The 6,416-nt window shown below is 36.0% G+C and overlaps 1 long non-coding RNA gene across 2 annotated transcripts; it reads right to left on the bottom strand.

The window, feature by feature from the left end:
• Positions 1-2,372: 2,372 nt before the first annotated feature.
• Positions 2,373-6,052, bottom strand: LOC150064340 (uncharacterized). Of its 2 annotated transcripts, none has more exons than XR_016535149.1 (3): positions 5,995-6,052; positions 3,972-4,054; positions 2,373-2,443 (listed from the first exon to the last, which is right to left on the bottom strand). It is a non-coding gene; the product is annotated as an uncharacterized LOC150064340 (long non-coding RNA). The 2 variants fall into 2 exon arrangements; XR_016535148.1 differs by lacking the exon at positions 2,373-2,443 and adding an exon at positions 3,798-3,874.
• Between the last annotated feature and the right edge of the window lie 364 nt (positions 6,053-6,416).

The following is a 6,416-nucleotide window of genomic DNA, read 5'->3' as shown; positions in this document are numbered from 1 at the left end:
GTGCATTTTTAATGGCTAGGGAAACAAGTGAAATAGGTATGACCTTTGAAACACAACACAAGTCACTAGTTGACATACAAGAGTAACCTCGACCAGGAAACAGATCTGTGCTGCTCAGTTTGTGCAATGCCATCTAAGAATACACTAATTACATAATTGAATTTTCCCTTTGGGTTGAGAGAGGACAGGTAGGTAAACATGTCCAAAAAAACCCTACACTGGAGAGTCTGTTGTTACCTTTTTAAAAAAAAATATTCTTCATGCTTCATAAAAAGAAAAGGTTTCCATTTTTATCTCATGAAGCAGTAAATACTATTTTAATTGGACCCCTAACCTTTGAGTATTATCTTTTCAAATATTCTATGTGATTACATGGCATGTATAAAAAAAACCCACTGTGTTTCATCACAAAGTAGTAGGGGTTTCTCAAAGGAAGGCATGTGTGTTACTGTTTTACTCGGGAGCAAAACAAACAGTTTTTCTTCTTTTTTTTTTTCATACCAAACCATTTTGAGATAAACTGTGGTATTTTAGATCTGGGAATTTGCCAGACAGTCCCTTAAAACAAAGAAAATAAGTCTGACATTTCAAAGAAAACCGTCAGTGCTTATTGCCAGTGATAAACTTTGAGGATTCCAGCTAAAATAGAATTTTGTAATTTGCTTCCACCTCCATTAACTTGAGTTTTCTAACATCAGAAGTGTATTCTCAGATGATAATCTCAACAAATATGATTTTAAAAAATTGTCCAGAGAGATGGAGTAATCTAAGTAACTCAGTAAATTGATGTTTTTACATGACCAATACATGATGTTTACAAAAACTGTATTGGAAAAACATATATTCAAAATAAAAGAAAAAAACAAATTTTTCCAATATCAGAGTAAAAAAAAAACTGTATTAGTATCTTTCCAATTTAGGTAATGGAAGTAATCTCAAAAACTACCTATGTCAATGATTTCAACAGTAATATAGAAGAATACCAGCAATAATCAATAAAGTCTACTAACGTGCACCTTACCAACCCTCTCTGAATGATGACAAATTTCCTTCCTCTATTTCAACCAAAACAATGTACTTCATCATATTTAACAGAGAATTGAGAAATCTCCTATTAAAAGTAGACAAAAAAGATGCAAAAAGGGACTTTCTCGTTGTTTTGATAAGATAATTTCTCACCAAAATGATTTATGAAGTGTTTTTGGATGCTTAAATACATTTAATAAATACTTTAATTAATAAATTAAAATAATACAATGTTTTCATTTCTCACTTATTATAAGCAAACAATGTAGATACTTACCTGAAGTTCAATTCATTTTAAGGGTGATATAGAGTAGTTACAGTTATATAAGTCAGGTACTGTGTACATTTGTTTTTCAACAGCATCACCCCTTCATTCCTTTTTCCCTTCCTGAACCCCGACCCAAGTTATATACTTAATTTCCAATATATTGTCTAGGGAGTATCAATGCTGCATGACCTCCACTTATTGAACCAAGGATTTGTGTGCATAAGTGATGGAAAACCTAACTGAAGACAGACTTTAATGATTTTGGGGACCAATAAGTCAATGTTGAGACAAATTTCATGAATAGATACCACAGATACTCCACAAAAATGACCTCAATTTAGTTACCCGCTATGAGTTTCAGAGTCCTCAACCTTCTTGCTATTTTGTCTACCTGGCTATATTTTTTAAGAATTCTCTTGACTTCTTCAGGGGTAATCAACTCACTAGAACAACTCTCTCCCTGCAACGCCACATCAGACGTACCGACATACAAGCCTTTAACATATTACTACGAGAATACATTTTTAGCCTTCCATTGTGGCAGATTTAGATAGCAGATTTCTCCGACTTGAAAGTATCGGTTTAAATTAAACCCGATCAACACTGACAGTATGACATTATAAAGACAATGCAACTCACATCTTAAAATTACTGCTAAATGTAAATCAGATTTTTTTTTTAATTTTGAGTACTGGTCCCGGAATTTGAACTTAGGACTTGGAATTTGTATCTAAGCTTCTGTTCAGGCCCATCACTTTAGCTAAGTTTTTGGACAGTTAAATGGAAATAAGAGTCTTGTTATCCTTGCTACCAATGCTGGCTTAGAACTACAATCTCTAGATCTCAACCTCCAGAGTAGCTAGGGTTACAGGTATGAGCCACTGACACCCCGTCTACATTAGAGTTTTAAACACAATGAGGGCAATGATGAGATTCTGAAATAATGAGGATTATATAAATTACATTTTTAAGTGATTTATTATTTAAAAAGCACATCAAATTAAAGGAGGAATATACATGGGGAACAAAGGAAAGGAACATTCTAGGGGATGGAAGGGCAGAATATAGGTCAAAATGTCTTTGGTCCAGTCGTTGACAGATGCCATCTGTGCGGCTTTTGGAAATTCTTCAGTTCTGGCAGTGTAGAACCTGGTCAAATGTCAAAATACAATACCAATGATGAGAAAAATGGCTTTATAACTTGAAATAAAGAAATGGGTTCACAGACACAGAAGATACACAAAATTCTAGATATGGTTGGAAAGCTAAGATTGTGAAGGATCAAGGTATCCTGAAAAAATTAAATTCATGAGAATCTATCTCAACAGAAAAGATGGGAGAAAAGATCAGAACTATCATTTTACCTTGAAAAGAATAAACCAAACAATTTTTGTCTAAGCCAAACTAGACAAAATGTGAGACCCTCAAAAACTAGAAATGCAAAAGGAGGCTGAGGCATTTCTGAAAGTGGGGAAACATTTCTGAAAGTGGCACAGCAAGTACCTGGTAGGTCCTAAGTTCAAATGAAAGGACCAATGACATTCTATAAACAGTCACTGCCTTACACCCTCACTACTGTAATACTACATACTCAGTAGTCTGAAATCTGTGCATGAATGTGGAAAGCAACACCAAACAACTATGAAACTCATCATAAAGTAAAAAAAGGCTAGAAACTGCAATGTGACTCAATCAGCCCTGAGCTCAGTGCTCATTTTGTGAGTTTCAGCCAAAGAATCATCTCATAACAAACATATACATGTGCACAGGTACATACACACAAGTGTATACACGCACTCCAAATGCCTTACAATGTTCTTTCACATAAGATCCATAGAAAACATTTAAAATAGGAATAAATACTGATAAATTTTTTTCAAGTCCAACTTAAAGTCAGGGCCTAAGCACTATCTTTAGGCTTTCTCAAGGCTAACGAACACTACCACTTGAACCACAGCACCACTATCAGATTTTTCTGTGTATGTGATACTGAGTAATAGTATCACAGTCTTTGTGAATGGTAGGCAAGCACTCTAATACTAGGCCAAACTCCCTGCCCCCCACTAAAATATTTCTAAATTTCTAAAATATTTACGTTTATCATAAAGGAACATATTCTTCCTTCTCTGGGGGGAGGTATATCTCCCCTTACTACATTACGAGCTACAGCATTAAAATGATTTCAAATCCTGTGAAACCATTTAATATAAAATTACAATAGACCTCCAAACAACATACTCACCAGTACAAAGCAATCCCAATGTGGACTTTTAAATGCCAGGACTTGTAAATTCACACTATATGGATCAGTTTTAAATTGGCTAATTGCATTATGAATTTTGAAAATTAAAAAAATTCACTTTTTCACATTGCCTTCTTAATGCAGGACAGAAAAAATAAGAGCAAATGACTGGAATCTCAGAACACTTTCATTCTTGGCATAAAGATATGATAAGAAATATAGACAAGACGACCAAAAATGTGGCCTACCATGCATTAAGTCCTGGGTTCGATTTCTTGGTCCCATATACACAGAAAAAGCCAAAAGTAGGGCAGTGGCTCAAATGGCAGAGGGCTAGCCTTGAGAAAGACCAAAGACAGTGATCAAGCCCTGAATTCAAGCTCCAAGACTGGCAAAAAAAAAGAAATACAAACAAGAATAAAAAGGAATGTGTACCTTGAAGACGTCGATGCATGACAGGATGAGGCCTCATTCCTCGTCCACTCTGGGAAGTATCAAATTCATCTTTCCACATGAAACTGGACGGAGACATACAAACAGGATGAAAAATTCAAATCATTTTCAAGGGTAATATATATTTATATCCACATGCACAAATATATGAATATATTATTTAAGAGATCTAAATATTATAACATTTGGCAACAAAACCCAGAATCTTATAACATGGAAGAAATAAAAATTGGGCAAAATGGCACTGAATTATCAGCTGGATAATGACAATATTTCATGAACATGAATGGAAAAAGAAGGTAGAAATGGCATTGAAGTGGGGATGGGAGTGGGGGTAAAGCAACTGTGGCCTTTGTGGATGAGAACACTGCAGTCAAGAATGGACTAGTGGTTCACACAGGAACACAGGAAATCTCTGTTCATAACTTTAATCTACAGTCTCTGTCTCCATAAGAGTTCCACTAGGGGGATCTCTTTCTACATGTCTTATAAAAACTTCCTTAAATGGGAACATAATAACAAGCTGTCATCATTTTTAGATGGAAGAACTCCATCTGATGCTTGTGAACTTCCCATTTGTGGAGGGAATATACCAGTGTACTGCAACCTTTACCAACTTCTCCCACCTCACAGTCATAAAGGTGTTAAAGAGAAACTACTGAGTAAATGCGGCTCTGGGCACTACCACTCTCTTTCACCAGCAGCTGAGCTCTTCTTTTCATGTCACCAGCAACTCCAGGAATGCCTCTATGGCCTTTAAAAATCCTCATGGCCAAGTGAGGCCATATCACACTCAAAACATATTCCCAGAGAGTTCCCAAAGGAACTCTTACTGAAAACAACTATCTCTTCCCAGGCAAAATCTCACTGAAATCCTAAAAGAAATAATAATACAGTGTAAGAACTCCAAGAAGTCTGTTCTAAGTGATTTTACATCTTGGTAGCCAATATTTATCATTTCCAATAATCTAAGTTCTTGAACCCAGAGCACTAAGCAGCTATCTCTGAAATTGGAAAGCAGGCCAAACTTTCTAACTGCTCTCCTATATTATAAATATGAAACCAGCTTCTTGAATTGAATTCACTTCTTAAAAAAGACCAAAGATGGGAACGTTTCAGTCTTCGAATGTATTATTTACAGGCATAATCTCATTGAAAGACATGAAGACAAGAATCTGAGGCCATCGCTATCTTTCCCAAGCCAAGGAAAGGAAGCAGTGTTAACATAAAATGAAGATCTCTAGGATATAGAAACATAAGCCATATAATAAATGATTGTTGTTCTTAAGGTACTATGTTATCTCTCATCTCTCTTGCTGTCCCTTGGTTATCTCATATTGTTACAGTATCTCACTTTGTTACCTGATATATTGGATATATTTGTATTTGGTTATTTGAAATTGGATAGGGAAGGGGGAAAACAAGATGAGGAGTGGGGGTGGGGGGGAGGGAAATGGGGACCAAGACATATGAAAGGGTATCAATATATGGGAATTAATGCACCATCTATCTGGCAAATATCTATTAATTACAATAAAAAATATATGGAAAAAAATGAAAAGCCAGGAAATAAGCCACAATTCCACTCCTGTGTGGGGCCAAAATACGTTATATGCCTATTTTGCATGTATTTAAATGATCAGGGGTGTTTGTGTGTGTGTGTGCGTGTGCGTGTGTGTGTGTGTGTGTGTGTGTGTGTATATGTATGTATGTAACAGTAAATGTGTTTCCTCTCAGGAATCCAATTCCCATAGACTTTTCTAACAATTTACCACATGAGTCTAGCATGATGGCTAGGATTTTACTAGTTCATAGGACAAACACACTCAAACATATCTACCTGGGCTGCCTTCTAACTGAGATCCTATGAGTCTTAACTCCTGATAAGTTAAGATTAAGAGCATGAATAATAGTTGCAATAATATTGGGAAAAGTATATTTGGAAAGGACTGAAATATCCTTTTTGTCAAAGACTACCAAGTAATCTACAAAGAACACATTTTACCTTCAAATCCGAAGGCTCTGAACATTCAGAGTGCTCATCAGGACAAGTCTTCAACACTATAATCAAGTCAAACCACAGGAATCAATAAATTACCTTACTCAGTGTAAGTTTCAAATGTTTCAGGAGGCAGAAAACAAAAAGAGACCTGTAAATGTTGTTCTGAGTCTGGAGAAATGGAGCACAATGGTCATTTCAGCAAACTTCCAGCTTCTGTGGAAGTGTGATGAGACTGGGGGGCATTCCTGCTACAGAGGAATGTTCTCTAAAATAAAATCTTGAGGGCAACGAGTATGGCCTATTGATAGAGTGCTTGTCTAGCATGCATGAAGGTCTAGGTTCGAATCCTTGGTACCACATACATAGTAAAACCTGGAAGTGGATTTCTGGAAGTACTGCTGTGGCTCAAGTGAAAGAGCTCAGGA

The sequence above is a fragment of the Megascapheus bottae genome, chromosome 4 (genome assembly GCF_031878675.1).
Source record: "Megascapheus bottae isolate mThoBot1 chromosome 4, mThoBot2.hap1, whole genome shotgun sequence".
NCBI lineage: Eukaryota > Metazoa > Chordata > Mammalia > Rodentia > Geomyidae > Megascapheus > Megascapheus bottae.
Note: the sequence above shows the minus strand (reverse complement) of the source record. Positions and strands in the feature narration are given on the sequence as shown.